This window comes from Topomyia yanbarensis, chromosome 1 (genome assembly GCF_030247195.1).
Source record: "Topomyia yanbarensis strain Yona2022 chromosome 1, ASM3024719v1, whole genome shotgun sequence".
NCBI lineage: Eukaryota > Metazoa > Arthropoda > Insecta > Diptera > Culicidae > Topomyia > Topomyia yanbarensis.
In genome coordinates this window covers 5,276,783-5,303,410 of record NC_080670.1, presented here as the reverse complement: position 1 = coordinate 5,303,410, position 26,628 = coordinate 5,276,783, and the positions used below count along the sequence as shown (strand labels likewise).

At 41.0% G+C, this 26,628-nt stretch overlaps 1 protein-coding gene and 1 pseudogene across 1 annotated transcript in view; both read left to right on the top strand.

Annotated features, from left to right (window-relative positions):
* The window catches only part of LOC131693377 (probable aminopeptidase NPEPL1), a 65,998-nt pseudogene extending 56,327 nt beyond the window's left edge, over positions 1-9,671 (top strand).
* Positions 9,672-19,235: 9,564 nt separating this feature from the next.
* The window catches only part of LOC131676701 (papilin), a 213,072-nt gene continuing 205,679 nt past the window's right edge, over positions 19,236-26,628 (top strand). Inside the window, exons 1-3 of the transcript XR_009303228.1 lie at positions 19,236-19,378; positions 19,446-20,335; positions 20,389-21,633. The gene's annotated coding sequence lies outside the window, so the exon portion shown is untranslated. The remainder of the gene's footprint in view (positions 19,379-19,445; positions 20,336-20,388; positions 21,634-26,628) is intronic.

Below are 26,628 nucleotides of genomic sequence, written 5' to 3'. Positions count from 1 at the left end.
GGGAAATAAATTATGGCTGAAAGCTAGCCAACGTTGGGTTTTGGTCGTAAATCTGGATACAGAATATGTGGGCAGGGGTGCCAAATCATGGAAAATCAGCTACTATTTTCTAAACGTTAAACTATCGCCATCATTAATCATTTCACCAATACGATTGCATGTCACATTAGTTCCTGGAACTTCCCAAACGTCATGCAACATCATCGATGCATATCACAGGTAGACACTGGAATCGAAAGCACTGAAGCTGCTGCTCTCCCGATCGGCCTAAAAATCGTTGAGTAAATCCTACGATGATCACTGATTTTGTTTCTGAAATTGTGTTGTTGATAATCTCTTTATTTTTTGTGAACTTTGGCATCTTTGTTAAACTACCAGTTTCAATAATCGATATGTTCACTTGTTTCTTTATGTGCGAAAAAACTGTCAACGCCTACTGCTACCTGCTGCGTCTTCAAAAATGACATTCAAAAATGAGTGCGTTCAATATAGCGTAGCAATATGGAATTAAATTGAGTCGGTATTGCAAGTATGGATGGATTCTTGTGAAAAGTGCCCTACTGCGAGAATAGTTTACATGAGCTTAAGACATGTCCCGCGTACAAGCAGCGTGAGAAGAAACTCAAGCGTTATTTTCGCCGAAATTCTAAAGAGAGCTACACCGTCTACCATGACAAACTCTTTCGCTCTCTTGGCTCAAGTTTAGGTGTGACTTTAACCAACCCTAAGACACAAACATATGCAGTTATTGGCGCCGGTTCGTCAGCGGGCTATCGAAAAAAACATCGATGAGCATTCTTTGCGGGCACCGTCGTACCATGTACGGAGCAGAAACAGTTCCAACGAAAGCGTGGAATATTCCAGTCACTAGATATTCGATTTCGCCATGAAAGTTTGCCACTCTGTGTCGGCACAGTACCGTCTTTACGCATGGGCACACTGGGAGAGGGCCAGGGGCCCCGGGATTTTGGGGGCCCCGCACTTAAGATGAATATAAAATCCTTCTGTAGACTATATTTCAAAGAAAAGTCGCACTCAATTGCTCATTACTTTTTAATATGTGGGTAACAATAGATCAGTAGCAACTCGGAATCGCACATTGTACTGTATTCCAGGTGAACAAGACGTTTGAAAAGCATCAGAGCAGCAGGAAACGAGGCACTGCATGCCTATTGAGCCAATTCAAGCGTAAATCCAACATTTCGATTCAAGTTTCAATTTATTTTCAACAACAGTAATGACCCTCTATAAAAAGTTTGGAGGGCTCCGGACGTTAGCCAACCAACCAGAAAATCTTGTTTGGCAAGCGATCTGTGGATGTTTATATTTCTTCGTTACATCTGAGTCTGTCAACGAAAAAATCCACATGGAGGCGCCCAAAAGAGACTCCTCGAGGTCTTACGAAGAATGAACACTTTTTGGGCGGATTTGGCATTTTTTTTTATAATAGAACTTACCGTGATGGGGATTCATCGTTGCAGCGTTGGGTGAAAGCTGCCGACACCGTGCAAATCAGCAACACATGTGACCATATTGTCACACACGCTGAGACAGTCACAATAGTCGATAAAATAAAATCACTCAGGCAGGCAATTGGTGAGGGAACAAACAAAACTGGCTCATTCAATGAGTTTCAACGTCGCAAATGCTTAGTGTGGAAGTTTACCATGACTTAACTTTTTGTCGGTTCCGACAGCATGAAGTAACAAGTTACTTTACGCTTGTTCGGACATGCCGTAGACTCAGGTGATTCGCATTTCTAATGCCAAAAGACCCTGACCCCTACGGTAGCAGACAAAAGGTTAAGTCGCCGGTGAGCTCTAAGCTTGCATATATGATCCTTCCACACTTTTCTAAACTTTCTCCTTTCAACACCTTGCTCTCCCTTGAGTACTATGGCTCTAAATATTGAAAAATATACTTCACCTTCCAGTTCCTTGCTAATTAAATGCCGAAAAAACTGTTGACAAATTGACTCAATAGGTCGTTAACAAAAATGGTTAACAAAAAATGGTAAAAATATTGGTTTTTAACGTTTGGGATTCTCCTCATCAGTAACTAGCATAATGTTGGTGCCAGTGAGATGGTTTTAGCATCTAACTGGCACCAAGATGGTGCTAGTTACTGACGAGGAGAATCCAAAACGCTAAAAACTAACTAACTAATGTTAATATTCACATTTCTTTTCCATCGGTCCCTCTTCGCACTGGGAAGCGATTCTACTAACTGAACCCTAGATATCACACCGGTCGGCTTTACTTCTTCCACGTAGGAAGATATAGCCAGAGAATTTTCAAAGGATCTCAACGGGTTGTACTGGGGATGAACCCAGACCCACATTCCGGCTTGCCGCTCAACCACCAGAGCAGTCTTCAAAACACCAATTTGTTGAGTAGGGATACTATTATTATTACTTTAAATGCTACGCCTCCCCGAACCGGTCACAATAAATGAATGCACAACACGTCTGACGGAATATATAACAAAAAGCAACTTCACCAACAATTCGTACAATGAATAAATAATATTTTAATGAACCGTAATTTCTATTCCGGCTGAAAGTAATGAGAATAAAATGAATGAATTGCAAGGCGATTCGCGCGCTTAGATTGATTTCAAAGGTTCCCGAATTCAACCACCTGTAAGTAAATTCACAATATTCGATTAAAAGAAAAAAATGGGCGGTGGTCAGCTATTTTCGTCCGCGTCCCTTATCACCTATTTTTATAAAGTGATTCATCAGCAGTGCTATCTTTGAAAATGAACCACCTTGGTTATGCAACTAATTTTTCCGGTCTTTTTTAAATGCAAATCATTAAGCAATCTTCATTTCGTTATATTCTGAATTGCACGTATTTTGTCGTATGTAATTTTAAATGTACTTTCATTTGATGGCATTGTAAGGGAACACGTATCCGCCGGTTGATGCTAATCGAGCTGACATTTCTTTAGACTGAGCAAACTAAGTTATTTGTTTGTTTAGTGTTTATTTGACCAACTAGGTAACGAATCCACTGGGTCTTTAATGCGTGTGGGAACTACGCATGGTCTTGTCTGAGTGTATGACTTTTGAATTATGTATGAGGGTGGAGAATTGACAATTCGCAAGATCAATTCAAATCCAATTACCAATTTGCGGCAATCATTTCAACATAAAAAACAAATTTTTATAGTCATATATAATGGTTTACTTTTAGTCCATTAACTCATCAGTTAATTATACTGAGCTGAGAATAAGTACGTACTATTTGGAAACGGGGGGTGTTTGATTCGTGCATCATTAATATCGTTTAGGAACGCAGCATTTACTCGAACGAGGTGGAAAATTTCAAGTTACGGGATCACAATATGCTTAAGGACGATTTATAAATTCTGCCACGCTATTAGGAGGAAGAGATATGACTAATTGTGACATGAATGGGAGGGAAGCACGTCATGTGCTTTGACGCAATCGGCCGTTTTACGCACGATTGCGCCATGTATATAGGAAATTCCATGGAACATGAACACTTTTGCAAGTAGCGGCATTAATGTGCTACTACAAAATGAAGGAAAAACTAAAATCATTTGATTCGTATTAGACCAAGGATAAAAATAACGTGGTAATATGACAGAGACTTAGTTAGTGTTGGGTAATCTTTGCGTGACATAATTTATGAATGTTCCACAATACCACTTTTAAACTCATTGTTTGCGGTCCATTTTACATTGTCGACAACACTCCCGACAGCCGGCTGTTCGGAGTTCAAGTTGTTTTCGATGAAAAAATTTCGATAGACGATTACCCAGAGTTTAAACGCCTAGAACATTTACGTATCCTTCAGTCAATAAACTATTCAAACATCTTATGCACGAAAGTATATTCTCAGTCGCATCGCTTGCTTGAAGCGAATCCTGACTAACAACCCACCCACTACCCAATCCGTGGTACTTATGGGAGTGTCACTGAGTCGGGGCCTTCCGTTAAGTAAGTACCACATCAACACTTCCTTTCTCATCCCAAGTTACGGTAAAGATGGTCGTGGCCCGCAATGGTGGCTCTCAGGCGAAATTCTCGCTTGGACTGGATCAATTGTTATTCCCAAACAATGCTCCTCAAGTAGTCTGGCTGGAAATGAGAGTCATCAGTCTGCAATCTACGAAGTTGCTTACGCAACGCAACGCAACGCAATATTCGATTAAAAGAAAAAAATGTGCATTTTTCCAAAGTCGGTAGTCGACTCTGTTTCTATTCATCATATCAAGAGCATCAAGAAGCTATCAAGATCAACACTAAACGAAACAATGTAAATGAACATGTGCCAACTACACCAAGTATTCCAAAAATCATGAACAGCAGTGCACTTCGTTTTTTGTTTAATGGACGTTTAACAGACCATGCTCCAACATCCCTCCTTCTTGATTGAGGCACTTTTAATCTTCAAAGAACGTCTTACAACTATGAAAGTCAGATTACATCGTCTAGGAAGACAATTGCGTAGTTGGTGAGTCCATTACACTATACGTCACCTGAGATCGAACTCACACCACCGCTTTTAGTGATTTGGACATCAGCAACGGCATCTGGTTGTGAAAACCTGCAATACTCTTTGTTCTCAATACATTTTGAGTCCCGCTTTATTTTTTAAAACATTTTCAACACGGTTGACTGATTTGGCACAAATTTAGAAAAGAGTCTCGGGTGACATGGAGTAGAAATAATTATGTAATGCTGGGAATCATTTTTTGATCATCCTACTCTGCAGCTGTTTACTAGAGTGGGACACGGTTATATAAAAAAATTAAATTTTGCTCCGAGTAACTTTCTGGGTTCCATTTAGGTCCCAGAACAAATCAGCAAATTTTAAGCTCAAACGGTGAAACTATATTTTTTGCGCCCACAGTTTAAAGTTTATATGGGATTTCATATGGGGAAATCGACTTTCGCAAAACAATTCTTCCAAGAGCCGCCCGTTACCACCTAAAAGTAAATAGATCTATAGGCAGGAAATTTGTCAACGAAACAAAGTCTCAAAGACCGCGAAACGATCTGATACTTGTGGAAAAAGTTATTAAGCAAAAACCTATTGACGCCCTGAAGATTGACGAAAATCTCAATTTTTATAGCATCATTGCTGCTGAAGGTCGAATTATATACAAAAATTTTAAGTGTCATTTATTATGTACAAAATAAGCCTCAGTTTATCTCTCAAAACTCTTGTGAAGTGGCCAAACAGTTTAGATAATTGAAATAGACACATTAAGCGGTGATCAAAAAAATTGCATTTAATTGGACAACCAACAGCAGTGGTGCTAGAAAAAATTAATACTTTATCAAACGTCAGAGTATCAATCAGTTTCTGATGCTTAATAACTTTTTTTTGAAGCATCATATCGTATCGTTGGCTTCGAGACTTTGTTTCTTCGTTGTATTTCCAATGAAAGCCACATAACAATTTATTTTTAGGAGGCAATGGACAACTCCTGGAGGAATTATTTTGTGAAAGTTAATTTTCTCATGCAAAATCCCATGTAAACTCAGTGGGCGCAAAAATATAGTTTCAGGGATCAAGCTAAGAATTTGCACAGTTGATCTAGGACCCAAATGTTACCTATAAAGTTGCTCGGAGCAGGAATCTAATTTTTGTCGCACCCTACTGTTTACACCCTTTCAATTATTGGGGCCCCTTAGCTCAATAGTGCCCAGGGGCCCCGTGTCGTCTTAAGACGGCCCTGTGTCGGCACGGAAGACCTCCCACAATAACACGAACGAATCCCTTGTTATCAATGCTGCAGTTCTTACTTGCACTCTTTTCATGTAAGAAAAATGCTCCGGGCCCAGGGTTGTTAATGCGATACATTTTTCACGATAATTTATCGGCGTTACTCGTTAACGATAATGTATCGTCATCGGAAACTCCGTTAACGATAATGTATCGTCGCCTTCATCGTCATCGTCGATAATTGTATCGTCGCTTTCATCGTCATCGTCGGTTCATCGGTTATCGCGATACATTTTGCGTTACTTTCCCGTTTATTGCAGTTGAAGTTGATGCGGTTAACTTTCAATTGTTTAGAAATAAATACCTATTGAAGGACATGTTATTGGCAATTGAAAATCAATAGTTTTGGACATTTTCTATGCACAGCGGGGTCTGACGATGCGTCAAAATGAAATTATTTCAACTTTTCGGGAAAATGTATTATGTTGCAGGGAAAGTTGTTGGCAATTGAAAATCAATAATTTTGGACATTTCAATACGCAGAAGGGGATCGATGATGTGTCAAAATTGAATTTTTTCAACTTTTCGAGTAAGTTGGTGCACAGAAGAGTCCCAGGTGCACAGTGTTTCCAAGCGGCAAAAAGGTGACCAAAATTGTTTTGACCATGAAGAAAACAAATTTTGAGCTATTGTGCAATTAGTAATTTTTAGCACGCAAAAACATATATTGAAAAAACTACTAAACCACTATTATTAGACCATTCACAAATTACACTACACATTTAAGTCGTGTGGTGATTAACAGATTTTATTATAATTTTAATTTAAACCAGAAGATTTCGGATTTTAAAAAGGAGAATATACATACATATTTCCAACATTTGATTTCCTTTTCTAGCTAGGAAGCTTTTAGCCCCCTCCTCCGTTTCTTTCACTATGTAACAAGATGCTTCCTTCTTTTACCCTTAAATATGTAGTGTAATTTATGTACGGCCTCATAATAGAGTTTTATTCGTTTTTTGAATACAGTGAAGACCCGTTTTTATCAGCCCCTTGGCGAATAGGCGGATAAAACGATGACATTGACAAAATCGGCCCATATTTTTTCTGGTTCTGAAGAGACGAAGTCGAAACGCAAACACCTGAACTAACATTTTTTTCTTTCTTTTTAATAAACCGGAGCGGTTAAAATATTTTTCTTTAGTTCCTCGACAAAGCCTCATAACCCGTTCTGATCATTTAACCAAAAATTCCCTTAAGGAGGTCTTACAGTACAGTATTATTATTTTTGTATATTTTGCATCTCTAAGATAAGAAAAATGTGCTAAAGAAGGAATTTACTCGAATTTGACTTGAACGTAAGCTAGAGCCCACCAAACGATTTTATAGTGTTTGTTTTACAGATTCGTATTGGTATTCGTCTGCGGAAATTTGCGGCTTCCGTACCAAAATATTGCTTTTTGGGCACTAAAACATTCGATAACTTCTAAGTTGTAAGAGATACAAATAAACTTACATTACAAAAATTCTGTATTTTCTTATGCTGAACAACATCTTAGCACATTTTGAAATTCTACAAACTTACCAGGAAAAGTATTTTGAAAAAAGCAATTTTCAGGGGTATATCAAAGAAATCTCCACAAATGTAAATTAAAATCGATAGATAGACACATAGTCTCTTCAGCGAAGTTAATACTTAAGATATTCTCAACAACTTTGAAAGTTTTTTCAATTTTCATAAACATAAGCAAAAACTTTCTTCTCAGCTTTAGAGGGATTAATCACCCAACTAATACTTTTTAAATGCAAAAAAAATATAAATAAACTTTTCTGAAGACACTATAACTAAAAATGTTTTTTGTGGTTCAAAGACTTTCTTTCACCTTTTTGCCAATTTGGATCCTCGTGTGAATTGAAAATGTCCAAAACTATCGATTTTCAACTGCCAACAACCTGCCCTTCAATATAAAAAGTTCGCGAAAAGTTGAAAAAAAATCTATTTTGATGCACCGACGGTACATTGAAAATGTCCAAAACTATTGATTTCCACTTACCAATAACTTCTTCAATATAACAAACTTTCCTCAAAAGTTGAAAAAATCCATTTTGACACGTCGTCGAGCCCCTTGTGTATTGAAAATGTCCAAAACTATTGATTGTCAACTGCCAATAACTTTCCCTTCAATATAAAACTCTCCCGAAAAGTTTACAAAAAATTCCATTTTGACACATCGTCGGACCCCCCCCCCCCCTGTGCATAGAAAATGTCCAAAACTATTGATTTTCTACTGCCAACAACATGTCCTTCAATAGTTATTTATTTCTAAACAATTGAAAGTTAACCGCATCAACTTCAACCCCAATAAACGAGAAAGTAACGCAAAATGTATCGCGATAACCGATGAACCGACGATGACGATGAAAACGACGATACAATTATCGATGATGACGATGAAGGCGACGATAAATTATCGTTAACGGAGTTTCCGATGACGTTGACGGGTGGTTAGCGTTATCGACGATGACGATTAATTATCGATTAACAACCCTGTCCGGGCCAGACAGAATCTAATTCAACTTGTTGAAGAATCTCCCTGACGCCGCGATAAGGCCTTTGTTGATTTTTTGACCTTTGTTGAACATTTTTGAGAGTAAATTAGTTCCTCATGATTGATGGTCAGTGTGTGCCCTCTTCTTTTGAGATCCAGGAAACCTAGCCTTAGAATCAGGAATCAGAATATATTGGCTTAAATGGCACGTTCCCGCATGTAGTCGGGGATTTAAATGGCAACGTCAACGTAGAGTTTGTGTTAGTAGCTGGAGAACCGTTGACGGATCAGGATGTACAAGTGCTGAAATATGCTGCAGAAGAAATTCATTTAACAGCAACGATCGTTGACGCTCCCTGCAACGAAATGAATGTTTCCGGATATATTCGTGAGGTGGAAATTGTGGTAAAAGAACTGAATTTAATGGCAAAAGTAAGTCAAACTCGCTTTTTTGTAATAAGAAAAATAACAGGTGAATTTTCTTTTTTAGGTCATTCGTGGCGAAGAATTGAACGAAAAAGGTTTTGGGGGTATTTACGGCGTTGGAAAAGCAGCTGCTGATCCACCGGCGCTAGTTGTGCTGTCGTATGAACCGAATGGTGCAACTGAAACTGTAGCTTGGGTTGGAAAAGGAATTGTTTTGCGATACTGGCGGTCTTAGCATCAAAGGCAAAACTGTGATGTCTGGAATGAAACGAGATTGTGGAGGAGCGGCCGCTGTTCTCGGTGGTTTCTATGCTGCAATCAAGAGCGGTTTCAAACAAAATTTGCATGCCGTTTTCGGCCCGGCGGAAAATTCTGTTGGCCCAAACTCAACCCGTCCGGACGATATACATCGCTTGTATTCAGGTTGCACTGTTGAGATTAACAATACTGACGCCGAAGGTCGGTTGGTTCTGGCTGACTGAGTTTGCTATGCTGATCGTGATCTGAAGGCAAAAATTATACTTGATATGGCCACTTTACCGGGGGCTCAAGGAATTGCGACAGGAAAATATCACGGTGCCATTTTGACCAACAGTGGGCTGTGGGAACAAAAAGCTTTAGTTATTGGTTGTTTGTTGTTGATTCACTATCGTTGGTTCCGTACTGTCCAGAGTTACATTTCAGCGAATTCAACTCTGCTGTAGCGGACATGAAAAACTCAGTTATGGATCGTGGAAATGCTCAAGTGAGTTGTGCTGGACTATTTGTCGCTGGCCATCTTGGTTTTAAGTACACAGGAGCTTGATTACATGTAGGGGATTTGAGCCTTAGATCACAATTCGTATCGGCCGATTGTAATGCTGTCAAAGTAAATGGTTTTCTAGCAGATAAACAATTTGGCTTCCGCAAAGGCGAGGGAAAAACCGATAGTCGTGTTACTCTTAACAGAAGTTCAAATGACATCCTAGCAAAGGTCAGATCTTCATGGATATAAAAAGGAGGCTATAACTTCCATGTATAGAGGATCGTGGTAAGCCAGGATGTTTCTAGCAGGAACACGGATTGATCTTCCTCGGACTTGTAAAGAATCTACTAATTGTGATCTGGCTTCACACGATATTCAGTGCACGACCAAACAACATGCTCAATGTCGTGGTAACTAGTCCTTGTTCCTTTACTACGTGACACATAGCAACAGTTCAATCCCAACCGTGTCCGTTTCTTAGATAATTCCGATTCGACACAGCTATGAAGGAAAGTGATTCGTGGAATTCCGCATCACAAGCGCTCACAAATAATTCCAAATCTTGCTTCAGTTTACCTCGCTAGCTGCGAAGTAAACACTTCGCCCACAGAACGCTAATGAATAGGACCATGGATCACTTTAAGAGACCTGCCTGAAAAAAAACGTTCACACCGCATCCAATGTAGCGCGAGAAGCACCCACATCAATTCGATTTTGACAACTCGAATAACAATGGAAAGCAAATAAGTATCCTTGAACTTTCTACGTTAATGATAAGTTACAGAAAAATATATTAACAAGGGAAAAAAGCATTAACAAAATCTAGTCAAATTGTCAGAAGTAGCAATAGGGATCTTTAGGGAAGTGCAGATTAAGGCGTATTATGATGCAGATTAGTACCGTGAGTTTATATCTCTGCCCTTTTTTCAATTTTTTGGCCCGAAACTATTGAAAAAAACATTTTTTTGGTTTGTTTCCTTTTAGGACAACAACACATCCAAACCCATGCAACTTGCACGACTCTATAGGTTGCCTTATCAGATCTACCATAGCTTTCAGATGAAACTTGGAATGGCAGGCTGCTAGCGGATTGCAAAAGTACTAGATCCAAAGAGAATAGGGAAAGAGACGAAGAGTGAAAATCAGTCAAAACGGCAACACTCCCTTTATGATGATTTCAACACTAGAATTTTGGCAACCGCTTCCACAGGCAGCACTTTAAATGACTCCTATTATATTTTGAAAACAAGCCGTATGTTGATCGTTGGATTTGTTTATCAAACGATGCGCATTTCGAAACAAAGAGATGAAATAATTCTAAAGCTTGGTTTTACTCATACATATACTCTAGAATGCACCTCACAATCACGATTGAACCAAATTCTGACGAAAATTGAAATTTCTTTTTTAATAGATGTACAATACTTATCTCCTCCAACTCAGGCATGAGTAATGTTTATTTACATTGCACGATTGGTCTGCTCAATAAGGTATTTTTGGCTTCACACTATTTGTCTCTTTCCCTATTCTCTTTGACTAGATCATGCTGTATATGGGGTCAAGATGGAGAGAAAGGTGGGAACATTTGACACTTTTGAGTGTATTAATATTATACTTGCAAAATTAAGCATGGCGGCCGGGGCCCTTGAAGTAAACATCAGACATCGGCGCACGATGAAAAGTGAGAAAAGGCCGAGCTTCACTTCGGATCTATCGACTAGAACACTTATGGATACTTTTTTCCTCGAAAAAAACCGATTAAATTAACTATGACCGAACCGAAACAAAACTTATGGCAACAGAAGGGCCCGCTACGTCAACCGTTTGTGCTTTTTTTCTTCATATCCTCTTGTTTTTTTCGGCTTCATCAAAGAAAAATGACAACCGCACTCACACACAGAAAAAAATGTGTACACCTGTATCCGTCTTGGTATGGGGTGCTGTCCCGGTTAACAATGAGGCGAACGAGATATTTGCAGGTACGTTATTTAGTAGGACAACTGTCAGTTTGTTGGTTGAATTTAATTTGTTTTTTTTTTTTAATTTAGAAATCGGAAAAGAAAAATTAAGATTTAAGAATGATATTAGTGTACTCGTAAGGAATAGCGAGTGTCATTACATAGCGATAGCGAGCGAGTGTCATTACATATCAAAAACTGACACAATTTTACCAAATTAAAGATCCTCATTGGCAGCACGGATGATGATATTGAACGCATTCATTTATTAATGTTTTGAAGATTCGTTGGATCACAGCAATCGTTGATCCATTTTCCACCTCAAAACAACAACAAACATCGAAACCGCATCAAGGATTTTCCTGGTTATTTTAGGGCCAATTTCTTCACCCTCGCTTAAATTTTAAACCAGGCTCACCAGTACGCTTAAACCTGGCTTAAGCGCTAATAGAGGGCGAAGAAATCGGCCCTAAGACGTAAAGGTACGTGAAGATTAATTTTCATTCTTCCTTTTGGGAAACTGGCCAATTTTTTCCTTCAATTTCAAACTTCAAAGCGAGTCTATACCAAAGATAACTGAATGAGACCAGAATCCGGAATTGTGATTCTTATAGGATGAAAAAACTTTTTATCTATCCTATTTCTGTTCCTTGAATCCAAAACAAAAAAAAAGTCGGTGTACAAGTAATAATCATAAAATGTACCAATTTCATCATTGCCAGACCATTCACAGTTTCCAACGTCTTCGTCGTCGTCGTCGTCGTCGTAGCCGGCCCGTCACCGTCATCGCATATCGCCAGGCTGAAATAAAAACGGCCATGTTTGTTTGTTTAGCTCCGCCTTATTCTTTCGCTGTTCGCATCATCCCGTAGCGTGGAGGACAGGCAGCGTATCTTTGTCGCTGTTGCTGCCTCCTTTGCCAGCCAGCAGGCACATCGCTGAGCCGTGTGCTATGGATGAGGATTTTCTTCTTGGATTATTGTTATTATTATTATTATTATTATTATTACCGTCGTCAGCATCATCATCACTATCAGCAGCAGCAGCATTCGGTTTTGGTGGGGTGTCTGCGCCATGTGTCGCTTTGTACATCTATAGAGGTAGCTTCAAACACGATCCCGCATCCAATCCTGCAGTGGTGAATATTGAAATGTCTATACAGAGAGAGAGAGAGAGCAAAAGGTGCATCCAAGTAGGCCTTAGCTGTGAGAAGGGGGAATATGTGCGACATGGAATAGGGTTTCATTAACGGAAAAGCAATGCAGAAGGGACTCATCTGTTGATTGTCGTTGTTGGACCTAAAGCCTGTAGAGCTGCGATTCCCGATTATACGTTTTGTGTTCGTGTAGCACTGCTACGGAATTACTGGCGGGACGGTGTCCAGTTCCAGGAGCAGCTGCAAACGAAATAAAAACTCATAAACGTGTGGTGGGCAAGTACGGTATAAACTTGCCTGCGGAATAAGAGAAAAGTTATTCCAGTGGAAAAAAATGAGCTCTACGGAATGCTTTTCAATTATCAAATCTGAAACTTGTTGGCTAAATTGGTTAGAGGAAAAACGGAGGGATATAATAGGCATTAAGGATGTCGCAGCAGCGCTATTATTTTTTCTATTAAAAACAACGATAAATGTGATAGCTGGCATTACAATATTAGCTATGGAATTTGCGTTTCCACTTCGTCTTATCAGAATCCAACACTAACCTAAAACCAGGTCTAACCTAGCGTTGCATTGACATCCCACAGAAAGTGACATCGCACAAAAAAGTCGATGAGAACCACTGAAATCTAGCTTAGCCCTGGCGCTAAGTTAGTGTCGGATTCTGATGAGACGAAATCGAAACGCAAATTCCACATCTAATTCAGTTATAGGCTTAGTACCATTCATACGCGAAATTGAATTTACACAATTTTCTTCATAGCAAAGGAAAAACAGGTTCCCACCTATTTTTTTCTCCTTGGAGAGAAATATAGCATATTACAATATTGTACCTATTTTCTACCAAATAGTGTAAAATGATGCTTTTCAGTTCGGTACCACGAAAGATATTAACGTTCAAAATCTCAAGCTTTGCTCTAGAACTGTTTACATCAGGTTTAGCAATATTACATGTACCATTAGAGTGTACTATTTAGGAATCATCAAATCTTTAAAACTGTTGATCTTTGATTTTTTTAACATTTCATATTAACGTAAAACTTTTCGAGTCCCAGCCTGCAACTCTCACTTTTATTAAGATTTGAGCAAAACAAATTGGTTGCTGAAACATCAAATGCTGCGATTACGAAGTTTAATCCTGAAGACCGCCGCCCAATCCATCACGCCAGCGGATGGGGCCATCAAAGATAAATTCTCCGCCTCTCCCATTCCGAATTTATCCGCATCCATCGTCGGTTCGTTGAATGGATCTGTATTGTCGGTCCCGCATGCATTTTTTTTCTTGAACGCATACATTTGAGACTGAGACGACAGTCTCGCCATCGTTCAAAGTCACGCCGGCACAATCAAACCCCCGTTCCGACTAACCGGCCCGAGACCACGGCGAAAGTGTGTCAACATTTGTGCAAAATGCATTTCGCAAATATTTCATAATCACCATAAATGCATACACCTCTTCAGCCGTGTTTGCTTATTGATTTTGAAAAATATTACTGCACAAACAATATGCCAACGAAAGAAGAGGAGACAGAGATAGAGACAGAGAAGAAAAAAACACGTCCGCTGCCGCTGAATGCACGAAACGCATCCACAATCAAACATACAACACCGGGTGTGCGGCTGTGAACGGGTCGTCTAAAAAGCGAAGTAGGCGATGTCGTACGTCGTTTGTGTCTGGTTGCCAGCCGGGAAGGGGGTATAACCACGCGAAGGAATAAGATAACTCGATGCGAGACAATTGGTTCTTTTTTATCGGAGCTGCGAGAGTGCGACCTCTATCTTTTTGACTTTACGGCACCGACGAAGATAGTGGCGTGCATAGCGTCTTTACGTTTTGAGGAGTGGAGATTTCCATATTGAATACTGAGCCGAATCCGAAGAACATTCCTGGACACGTGGAATTCATGATTTTGATTTTAATTTGGCGTCTATTTGTTCGAGAGTTTTAGAGAAAAAATGTTTGAATATTTTTGAGCAGCTTCCATCAATCAAAAACGATGACAAAGGAACCTTACACAAAAAACGACACCGTGGCGCCATCTTTGGACCATTTGAATAGAACACAATACACTGCGTGCTCGCTACAAAAAAACGGTTTGTGTTTTGTTCCGCTAGATGGCACGCAATTCAGGTTGTTTTCTTTTCGGGGCGCCAGATGTCACCGCGGATTATGTTTTTTGTGTGGAGGGATGTCATCGCTGGATAGGCGAAAAAGGGGTAATTGAGCTTTTGGTCAAAAAGGGTGGGACTAAGGGACCAACCGCTAAGTCTATCTAATTTTAGTAGTCAGAAGTATTTTTTTTAAATAAAAGTTATTTTTAATAACAATTGTTTTTAATTTAAAGTGATGTTCTGATTATATCGGCTGTCAAAAAAGTTCGAAAAAACGGCAATCTTTCACAGCAAGCTCAGCAAAGGAAATGATTTTTTTTAAATTCTCGCCTCCTAATTTTTTTTACCTTCCAGAAGGAAAGGTGGTGCAACCGTCTGAAACAGAGGGAGCATTACCGCGGGATTTGAAGCTTATAACGGTTGAAAAAATCAAAATATACTCAAACTGCACATTACACTCAATATTCCCATGACTAATCCTAACTCGTTTCCCCATATCGAAAAAAAAAAATCATTTGGATTAATTTTACGTGGAAAATATTAAATAAAATGCTTCCATAAAATGGTTTCGAAATAGCTTGACTCACTTTCTTCCAACGGATACCGGTATTTCGACTACTGCTTGTAGTCATCCTCAGTGTTTGTAACAGTTTTTCTATACAAAAAACTTCATTCGTATTCAACAAGACGCATTTGTCTAGAACGAATTCTCACCGGAAATAGAAACAAATTTCAATGTGCAAAGGAGTCGTCAATGTGCCAAGTTTTTTAGTTTTTCGAGGGGTTTTTTTAGAAAAATATATGTTTTTTTATTCAGTTCGTTAAAAGAAGTTATTGTCCGTTGAAAAGCAATAGTCAAAATTGTTAAATATTTCAACTATTTAAAGTTTGTTAACTTTTTTGTGGATTACATAGAGCAACAGTTATTTTAAACTTTTAAAATGAGCTAGTATAGCAAAATGCGAAACAAAATAATGTTGTACACACACAAAATTTTGAAGAAAAGAAACTTTTTTGGGACTTTTGGCACAACAAAATTAGCTACGTTGTTTTCAGCCGATTTTTGATTTTATAACATTTCTAAGTTCCACGGAAACAATCTCCCTTTATTAGATATTTGAGAGTTATTGGCATCTGCTCTTGGAGACCACTAAACCTCGAAACGATTCAATCTGCTCGAACCGAATGCGCATTTCAACTACTGAGCATTCAACTCGAACATATCACACCAATCTGAGGAAGCGATGTGTTATTTCCAAGAACCAAAGTAGTTGGTCGAGTGAAACAATCAACATTCTCGCAGGTGTCAGCCTGTACTCTTTCCTGGAACCAGCCAACGTACCCAAACTCGACAGCTAGCAGTCTCACATAAATCCTATCAGCTGACCTCCACCCAAGCGAAGTGATCAATTTACTTGTAAGTACGACCACTTACACACAAACCAGTCATGAACACATCCATACCAACGAGAATGGATCATGCCAGACGAAGGCCACAGGTCCATCACCAACTCGTCCCATCTCAGAAAAAAATATACTTGTGTCTGTCCCTAACTCTTTGAAAGCCCCATTTCATCGGAGATCACTAATTGGTTGATAAAAAGAAACATCGGTCGTTATCTACTCAGACCAAACAATACGTATTTTCCTTGCATATTATAATTCACGCTATCAGTTCCTAGCTTATCACATAGAACAATACTTTGTGCAGTGGCTTGTGAGTTTAGCACTACTCGGCGGGAACTTGGCCGTATACCCACTGCTCTATTGCCGACGCGATGTGATATCCGAGCCAGAATATTATTTGATGATATCTAAAAAGCACACAATCCTATGAAAACCAGGACTGTCAGGTAATCAAGTGTCACATCTCATAATCATACGTATTACATGATATGATAACTGGAAGAGTAGATAAGCGACTATCCGCATACTTTGGCGAACCCGTTGTGCATTTAAAATATCAAAAATTATTGTTTTACAACTGCATAAAGATTAAGTACAGATAAAAGACAATTAGGCTGGAAGAAAATTTATTGAAAAACCTTTGTGAACTTTCAAATTGATAAACGTTGGAAGTCCTAATTGCTGTCGATCACTGCGCCATCACCAAGCGCATTTCAGCCACCCGCGTTATTCGAAATTTCAGTTACGGATACTTAAACACATTTTGAACATTTTTTCTTAACATTCCATAAGGAAAATTATAGTTACCACCATCATAGACTGTACCGTGGGTTGTTATGCAACGGTCCAGTATGACTATCGGTTAGAGCCAACCGTCGCTCAACTGATCTTCAAACCTGCCTATGACTTTCTGGTAGCCAACTGACAATTGACTAACGAACTGATGGAATTGAGACAATCCGGCGGTTTCGAACGCTTTCACCTCAGTTGCATTCGGTCGTCCGCCGCGAATATTTTGGAAGCTGCCCTTTCGAAAAAAATACCCGCTGTGTGATTCGATAAATCCTATCAGCTGACCTCGAAGCCACAATTGGGAAAGGTCGTTTGCAACGATATTAATCCGACCGACGGTTACCTCGCAACTTTTTCTCAACTCGCTTCCATCAGTACCGCTGTCTTTTCTGGCTTGAGAACCAGAGAAAGTTTACAGCAATCACGCGTCGGGCGCGAGGTTCATGCAATCGAATTTATACGTGCGAAGCCACATACACGCGACAAACACGTTAACATACAAATGCTGGAGCCCTTCGCGACCATCCACGCAACCTACACACGCGTACTCACAAGTTTACGTTTGTCTGCGAGGTGTAGGTGCTATTTTCAAAACTGCGTAGACCTCGATATTTTTTCGTTTTTTTGTATTACTAAATAAAAATGAGATTTACAGAAAGTTGTTTTCAGCATACTAGTCAATTCAGCTAGATGTATTTGTGCAGATACTTCGAATCTAGTACACTATTGAGGAACTAGGCGACCGCTCGACCCAATTTTTGTTGGTCAAAACAACAACGTTGTTGTTTCTTGCGTATATTTAGATATAGTTTCGATCCCAAGGAACAGTTCTAAGGACGATCTTCTAAAATTCATCTTCACAAAAGATTTTGACTGGAAATCCCGCGGTCGTGAATTATAATCTGAGACACCACTAGTTAGTAAACATGCATGAACGATTTAAATATAAAAAGTGGTCAAAGTTAAACATTAATAGCTCCATTTTAACAAAAAAGCCCGATTTTTAACAATAAGTGTTTCTCTTTCGTTTACAGCTGTGATTTATATTCGGCGATTAATCGTTTGTCTAGAATTTCCTCTCAAAAAGGATTTGGACAGCATGCTTATTGGCCCTTTTCAAAAGAAACGCGAGATTTGAGCATCAAATCAATGCGAAAAGCATTATTGATTAATTGATTTGTGTTTCTCCTTAACTTTTTAAAAGATTAAAATAAATCTGAACGCCTCACGATTAATTTTTATTTGTAAATTATAATGTGCTTCTTTCTAATTTCACATTTTCCACAAATAAAAAAAAGAGAAAAGTCTATACGTAGACCTTTGAGGAGGGGGGGGGGGGGGTTAAAAAAATCATAAATATCGGACTACGTCGTTTTTGATGGGCCCTTACTGAAATGTCATCAAATTAATGAAAAAGTTGTTTTCGATGAAGTATGTACGCTGCTGAATAAAGAATTGTGATGACAAACCTTGAGAGTAATAAACACAATTCAAAAGGAATATTTGGTTTTGCGTCTTTGATGCATAAAATCGACATTAAACTGTTGCGATGTTTTCACTATCCCTGCTATCTTCGTCAAAAAGGGAAAATTGCTAGCTAACGGGGGGCTATTTGCCAACTCGGATGCGCTAATTGCTCTTCAATTTTCCAGCAAATTGCTGGCAATTAGGGGCATATTTCAAATGCAACATTTGGGCGATATGCCGCCGTCATTTTTGCCGCCCTACCCGCCCTTCAATCGCCCCAAAATCGCCCACGGAACGCGCCATTTAATCGCCCTTAATTGTCTAATATGAAAATTACAAGTAATACTTATTTTCGGATTCATTATCTACTCACATAAGCTTATCAATATGCTAGGTAATCACCACCAAACTATAGAAAGAATGAATGGGGAAATTGGTATTGCACACCAAAACTTACCACAATCTGACGTTCATTAAGACTTTAGGCCAGAGATCTTGTTCTGCTATACTTACACACGATTCCACAATTTCCCACATCCGTTGGCTAAATGAAGTGCACTAGACAAACGAGAACACGCCAATTGTTAAAAAAACAATTTTAAGCTTAAGCCAAACATGAACCGCCATGTTAGAAAAACGCGAAAAACAACTAAGTTCATTTCAGCCGCCAGAAAAACTTGTTTAAGTATTGAAATTGCCTTTAAATCAGATCCGCAAATTGCAATTGTTCCTAAGAGGAGCAATTAGAACAGGCGAGTAGAGTCAAACGTCAAACTGTTTAAATCGCCTGACCATGTTCGTCCGCATTTTTTTGACTGGGATCCATTTGTTCCTACCTTCTCTGCCCTGCAGTACTTTTGATCAAAATCAAACACCGGCTATTGAAACGTCAAATCAAAATCTTAAAACAAAAACAAAATCACATAACATAAGTCTCAGTTTGGACATTTTCTTGTACTTTTCCTTTGTTTTATGTGATAATTCTAGTTAATGTAGAGGTTTAGCAGTATTTCCAAAGTTAAATTAGTGCTAATGTTTGTCATAAGGTCAGCGTTGAGCAGGTGCTTACATAAAACATGTTTCATTACAATTAAATTTCGATTACTCTTAATGCCCCATAATTTGTAGGTTAACCAATGAAGCGATCAAACAGAACTCCGCTGCACTGTGGCGAAAATCATCCCTACGTGCCTTCCAAACCAGCACACACGTTCAGAAGCGCCGTAAAACAAACGAGGAAAGAAAAGCTCCCCGTGTGATAGAGTTTCCCGCAAAGAAACACGCTACTTCAAACGGCGGCGGCCCGGGAACGGTTGTCGATGTGTGGCGCAATATGACCGTAGCTGATCTGGCCAGTACCTGCCACTTGGAGCTGGAACACATACAGGAGGCGATGCTGTACGTTAAAGGTTCCGGCAGTATCGAACCGGGGGCACGAATCGAAGATCCACAGGTCATCAAGGAGATTGTTAAAAAGTGCGGTATGAGAACGAAAATTGTTGCTGCTCCCAGTGTTGAGAAGGAGACCGAAGTTAAGGATCGGGATGTGTTTCCAAGGGAGCCGCCGGCGCTGGAAAATTTAAAAGAACGACCACCGGTCGTAACGGTGATGGGTCATGTTGATCATGGCAAGACAACGTTGCTGGATTCGTTGCGGGGTGCTTCGGTGGCAGCAAGCGAAGCGGGCGGAATTACACAACACATCGGTGCTTTTACGGTTGAGTTGGACAGCGGGGAGAAGGTAACGTTTCTCGACACACCCGGCCATGCAGCTTTCAGTGCGATGCGAGCGAGAGGGGCTAATCTGACGGATATCATTGTTCTGGTTGTGGCTGCCGATGATGGTGTTATGGAGCAAACCAAGGAGGTGCTTAATTTAGCGAAGGAGGCAAATGTTCCGATTATAGTGGCCATTAATAAGATTGATAAGCCCGGTGCGAATGCGGATCGGGTGAAGAGGGAGCTGGCGCAGTACGGTGTGGCTTTGGAAGGGCTCGGTGGCGATACGATAGCTGTCGGTGAGTGTCGAATAAGTTTCAATTAGTATCAGTCTGAATCATTATTTTTTCAGGAGTATCCGCTTTGCACGGCGTTCATTTGGACGAGCTGACGGAAGCGATCAGTACTCAGGCAACATTGATGAGCCTGAAGGGGGAATATGTCGGTTTGATGGAAGGAGTAGTTGTTGAATCGAAGCTCGATACTCGCCGGGGAAAACTATCGACGGCTATTGTAACACGTGGAACGCTCCGCAAGGGTAGTGTTCTAGTTAGTGGTCAAGCGTGGGCTAAAGTGCGTGGTCTATTCGATCACGCCGGTCAGCCGATAGCGGAAGTGACACCCGGAATGCCGGTGGAGATTTTGGGTTGGCGAGAGTTACCTTCCGCTGGGGATATAATTTTGGAGGTAGAATCGGAAAAAGTGGCTCACTCGGTTATGCGATATCGAGAGGCGCAGGCAAAGTTGGCGAAAGCTGAAAGTGATAAGGATGCCATTACGATAAAGCAACATGAACACGAGGAGAAATATAAAGCCGAGAGGGAGCAGCAACGAATGGCGGGTTTTTTCCGACGCCGGAATCGTGGTCCTCGTCCGAAGGAATCCGCCCCGGATGATCCTACGCCGAGGGTCAATGTCATTATCAAAGGAGATGTTCACGGGTCGGTCGAGGCAATTCTTGATGTGCTGGAAACGTACGACGGAAACAAACACTGCCGGTTGGATGTGGTTCATTATGCCGTTGGGGACGTCACCCAAGGCGATTTAGAGCTGGCTAAACTATTCAAAGCAATAATTTATGCATTTTCTGTCAACGTCCCGGACAAACCACCGAAAGAGGTTCAAATTCGACCGGTTAACATAATCTACCGGTTGGTTGACGATCTAAAGAAGGAAATCAATGCGAAACTACCGCTGGTCGAGGTGGAAGAAACGGTAGGCGAAGCGAACGTTTTGCAGCTTTTCGAGATCAATGAGGGCCGGAAGAAGGTGACCGTACTGGGCTGTCGCTGCACCAAGGGTATTCTGAAGAAGGTCTGCAAGTACAAGCTGGTGCGAAATGGGGAAACGATTGCCACCGATCTGACGTTGGAGTCGATGAGACATTTGAAGAATGAGGTCGATACCGTCAAGCGGGATGTCGAGTGTGGTTTGCGGTTGGACGATCAGAGTCTGGAACTGCGGCCTGGTGATACGCTGGTAGGCTATAAAATTAATCAGGAACCGCAGCAGACCGATTGGGATCCGGGATTCTAGGTAGAGCAGCGGCGAGGATTGTTATGCTAGGAAATATATTTGCTTCGGTGCTAATGAACAGGTAAGTTTGAATGTTGAATTGATTGATAATATCACTGCCGGTTTTTTGCAGCGGTGTGTATATTTATATGATTTTAGGTTTAAAAATTTGGATTTTAGAGTCTTGTTCTGCATTTGAAAGCGATTTGCGTTCTTACTAAGAACGTTTAAAATAAATTAGACAAGGGGTTTGCTCAGGAACACAAATTGTGTCCTGTTTTTGGAGCTAGCGTCAATCCGGTGCTAGCTTAGTCCTGTCACTAAGTTAGTGTCGGATTCTGATGAGACAAAGTCGAAACACAAGTTCATAAAACTAATATAGAGTCGTATTCGTTCGAAAAATCAATCCGTCGTAATGACCAATAATGTTGAGTACAGTTTTATTAGTCCATAGTCTAAGGGTCGATTTCTTGACCCACGACTAACGCCAAAGAAAACGGTCCTAACATCGCTCAATAATCTGTTGCATATCGCCTTTTACTATGCAGCAAGCGCTTTTAATAAAGCATAACTCTAGGCGTAACATTCTTACCTTTTTATGATATCGGATGAGAGGTAGCAAAGTTGCCTGAGTTCAGCACTATGGGCTAGAGCTATTTAAGTGAAAATACCCAGTTTGAAGTTCTCGAGAATTCAGACTGTTGGCAAGATTATACAAGCATACTAACTGAGATGACTTACTAGAGAATCCTGGAATTTGAACATAAGTTGAACTTAAGAAACTGTTATCTAAGTAACCATTGGAATTTGTAGACTGGCTAATATAACAACGTCCGTTGCCGTAGCAACGAAATAAAACAATGAAGCAAACATTTTCGAGGAACGGAAAATGCCAGAGAAGTGCAGCAAGGAACGATATTCGAAGGTCAAACAAAATTAGCGGTGAAGAATGTTCGGAAGGAAATAGTTCATTGGCAATCTATTCGAGAAAACTGATTGAAGATGGAAGTGGTTCGAAATTTTTGGCGGCGAGTGCAATCGTTCTGTTCCCAGTTAAGGGGAGAGTGCGTGGTCGGCATAACAATACTTGGGTGTTTGCTGCCAAGATGCTGTTGATACACGACACCGGGAAAAAGAGCCAGTGGATCTTCAGCTACTGACGGTGCTGGTGACAATCAGCCTTGTTAAATTTTTATTGTACTTGAATACGTCCACCGGTAGAGATAACGGCACAAAAAATTCGCTAGATTAGTTTCCCATATGGTGTAAGTATTTCTTCATATTTTCGTTATCGTCATGGGTTAGGTTGACGTTCAACAGGTCAGTACCACTTCACCTCGTTTACAAATCGATTCTATTACGACTTCTCCCGTTACAGATGTGACTAGTACGCATCGAACAAGGAATTGAATTGGGGAGGAAGAGAACACTGTAGATTCCTCGAGAGGATCGATCAGAAGAAAAGGACTGTTACTATCTCCCGGATACACAGTTCTTGCAATTTTCACGCCGCCAAGACCACACAATCACCAACGCGTATCGACCACGACACCCTCAGCGTAGTCGATCGCGGATGATTGTTCCAACGGATGTTTCGCACGGCAGTGGAAGCTGCGTGGTCGCAAAGCGAACATGAGTCACTTGAAGCTGCTTATGTCCAACCACGAACCATGCGCAATAGAGCCGCAAGAACCGAAAGTCAACCAAATCGGGTAGAATCGAGTTTTGCTAGCAGGAACTATGCGTTGCTACTGAAATAGAACTTTCAACACTATTGGCAACATGGTGTAGAGTCTACTTTTAGTCGACTTTGCCGGAAGCATTGGACGGCTTTCTTAATGAACTGGAAGGCCTAGCAAATGTTTCATGGAGACTTCAGTAACGCGCTTGGTCGCTTCATGGCAGTTGGTGAACCCTTCTAGACAGCAGTTAGTAGAATGCACAAAATCAAAAATGGCACTACAATTGAGCAGACTTGCCGTAGTTCGTGTGCACCACACGGCTGAATTCATCAAAGTCACAAGGTGGTGGGACATTGACAGATACAATCGTGGCAGCAGAAATCAAATGCATACCACAACATAGTAGTAGAACTGGCCCAAAAGTTGTGCCATGGTGGTGTCCTGAAACGAAGAAAGTTAATAAGCAGTGGAGAAAGAATCTTTACATCCACCGATGTCTAGATACACACGACCCAGACAGATCACCAGCACTCAGTCTATTCCAGGAATCAAGAGTATCAGCACGAAAAGTGAATAAACTAGCGAAACAAAAGTCATGGGAAGAACTGTAGCGTACAGTGAATACTTTGCGTGGTAATCGATAATGAAGCATTGCAGTACTTAAGGGAACGGCAGACTACATACTAAAGAAGTAGCGGAGGAGCTAGCAAAACGCTACCCTGACGGTTCGGGGAGCACCCCCTGGCGTCTCAATTGATTACGTCTCTTGATAAAGGCTGCGATGTCGTCAATTTATCATCTGCCTGTCATTGTTCACCATCTCTCCCCTGTCTCCGATACCCAGATGCAGGAATTCACCCCCGCCCCCTTCTGATAGTATTTCTTTACAACGGCGACTGGATTGATCTGTTGACAAATTTTGAACTCCCGGCAGTCCCATAACCTAGGACTAGAAATAGTCGAAGATTGTTAAAAAAAACCTCCAAACCCTTTGTATGAGATAGGATTCAAGACGAAAATTCTTCAGGATCAGTTTTTCGGTAGTGATGGAACTCTTCACTGCTAGCAGCCGATAAAAGAGAGTAAATGGTGTTGCTGCACTCTGTCAGAGCCCATGTCACACAATAGTTAGCGACAGGCAGAGCAGTTTGGATTCCGACGAAGAAGATGATGATCACGCCTCCCACGGGAATGAAGAAGAACTACCAGGTCGCAGAGACTACAGTAATACACCGAAAGGCGATTTGTTATAGTTTGTTGAAATTCGATGGGGACGCTCACATCTGGCCAGTCGTTATAAAAAATTATGAACAATTCACTGCTGTGTGCGGTTATAGTAACCTCGAGAATCTAAACCGGTTGCAGGAGGGTGAAGCACTGAATGCGGTTAGGAGCATGCTTGTATTATCAGGGTCTGTACCGGACGTAATTCAGGATCTACGGAAACTGTTCGGTTAGCCCGAGAAGTTGATGCGGACAATGTTGGACAAGGAGAGAAATGTATCACCATCGAATGCAGATGGACTGGGAACCCTCATTAGATTCGGTAAGCAACTTTACGACAGCCTGGTAGCAATTATATTTGCGGAATTTGTGAAGAAGCTTCCACCAGGTTACAAATTGGATTGGGTGAGGCAAAGAAGGTACTCCGTCGAAAAAGTTTGCCTGCTTCATTACCGGAATAGCGGCCGACGTTTCCAAGGTAGCGAACTGATCCGTTACAGCAGAAAGACTTGTCAAGGAGGAATTCGAGCATTTGCACGAGCAAGGGATCACAAGGGTCAAGGGGTAGCAAAACACGTTGGACTTTTCAGCGGACGGACAACTGAATGAGGTTCTGCAATTACTTTAATTGCAATGCTCAGGGCGCGAATCTCATGATGATTTTTCTCATGTTTCCGGTTACGCTGCATATGGGAAAATACGGTTCGAAACATTGGTGTTTTTGGATGAGGGCTCCCCAGCCACGTTGGTGAATGAAAGTGTTACCAAGCGACTAAAGGCACCGGCGGAAGCTGAGCAACAAATCATTAACTGGACCGGAAACATTAACCGTTACGAGAAAATTTCCAAAAATATTGGCCTGATGTTTTCAGCAAAGGAATCAGCAGAGAAGTGGCCATTGGAAAACATTCGTAGTGTCCTAATTGGTTCTACATAAGCAGAAGATGAACTTTGTGCAAATGGAAAAGAAGTATCCAAGAAGAGGAGGAGAAGAACAAGCCGATTACAGTGTGCACGAAGGTAGGCTGGACGGTTTTTGACTTGAAAAAGCCGAAGCCTAACGCGAACCTCTATCCGAAATTACATTCCCCAACGGCAGTAATTAATCAACAGTTTCACGATGGGTGCGTAGGTTTAAGGTGTTGGAGCGGAAGTTGAACAGAAACCCAGTGCTCAAACAGACGGTGGGTCAGCGTGCGATTGCACATTACTGGAATAAGGGCTACGCGCCTAAAGCAACTGGAGATATGTCGAGCCATGCACCCCTGTATCTGCCACCAAATGTCGTGTTAAATTCGCATAAGACAGGCAAGGTGCGGTTCATATGAGATTCTACGGCCATGGTCAGTGGCGTGTCCTTCAACTCAAAGCTTTCGTTGGGACCGGACATGTTGGTTCTAGGGTCATCTGTGACTTTCGAGAACGCCTGACAACTTTTGGGGAAGACATATAGGGAATGTACCATCAGGCCTCGAAGACCAGCATCAGGACAGTTTCGCAAGGGGATGAGACTGTGCGTAGTTACGTCCTGACGTAACTCGACCCGCTAGGATTTCTCGCACCAATAGTTTAGCTCGGAAAAATGCTCATAAAAGACGTTAGGCGTACCGTAGACGAATAGATCTACGACGTATCGTTCAAGAAATGACAGCGCTAGATGGGACTCTTGCAGAACATCGAGTCGCTCAGAATCGTTCGAAATTATTTCGGTAATGCAAAGCCGAACGAAATACAGGATGCGCAGTTGCATATTTTTCTCCGGAGCAAGCGAGACGGCGTACGGATACGTTTCCTACTTTCGGGCGATTGTTCAAGACGAGGTGAGATGCACGCTAGTGGTGAGTCGATCAAAGGTCGATTCCTTGAACTCTTGGCTGCAGTTCTCGCTTAAGAGAATCATAACTTTACGTTTGGTGAAGTCGTGTACTCCTCAACACCGATTCAAACAATTCGTTGGTTTTCGGGTTGGTGAGATCCTAACTCCGGCAAAATTACCGGACTGGCTCTGCAGATCTAACGTGACTCAATGTTGCAGACCAGTTAATCAAATGAGGGAAGAACTCGGAATTGACGTCGGACTGCGTGTAGAGGCGAGCGCCAACGTTCTTGTGCACTCCGGATACTGAATGATCAAAGATGCAGTTGCCATCAGCAAAAACAACACGAACTTC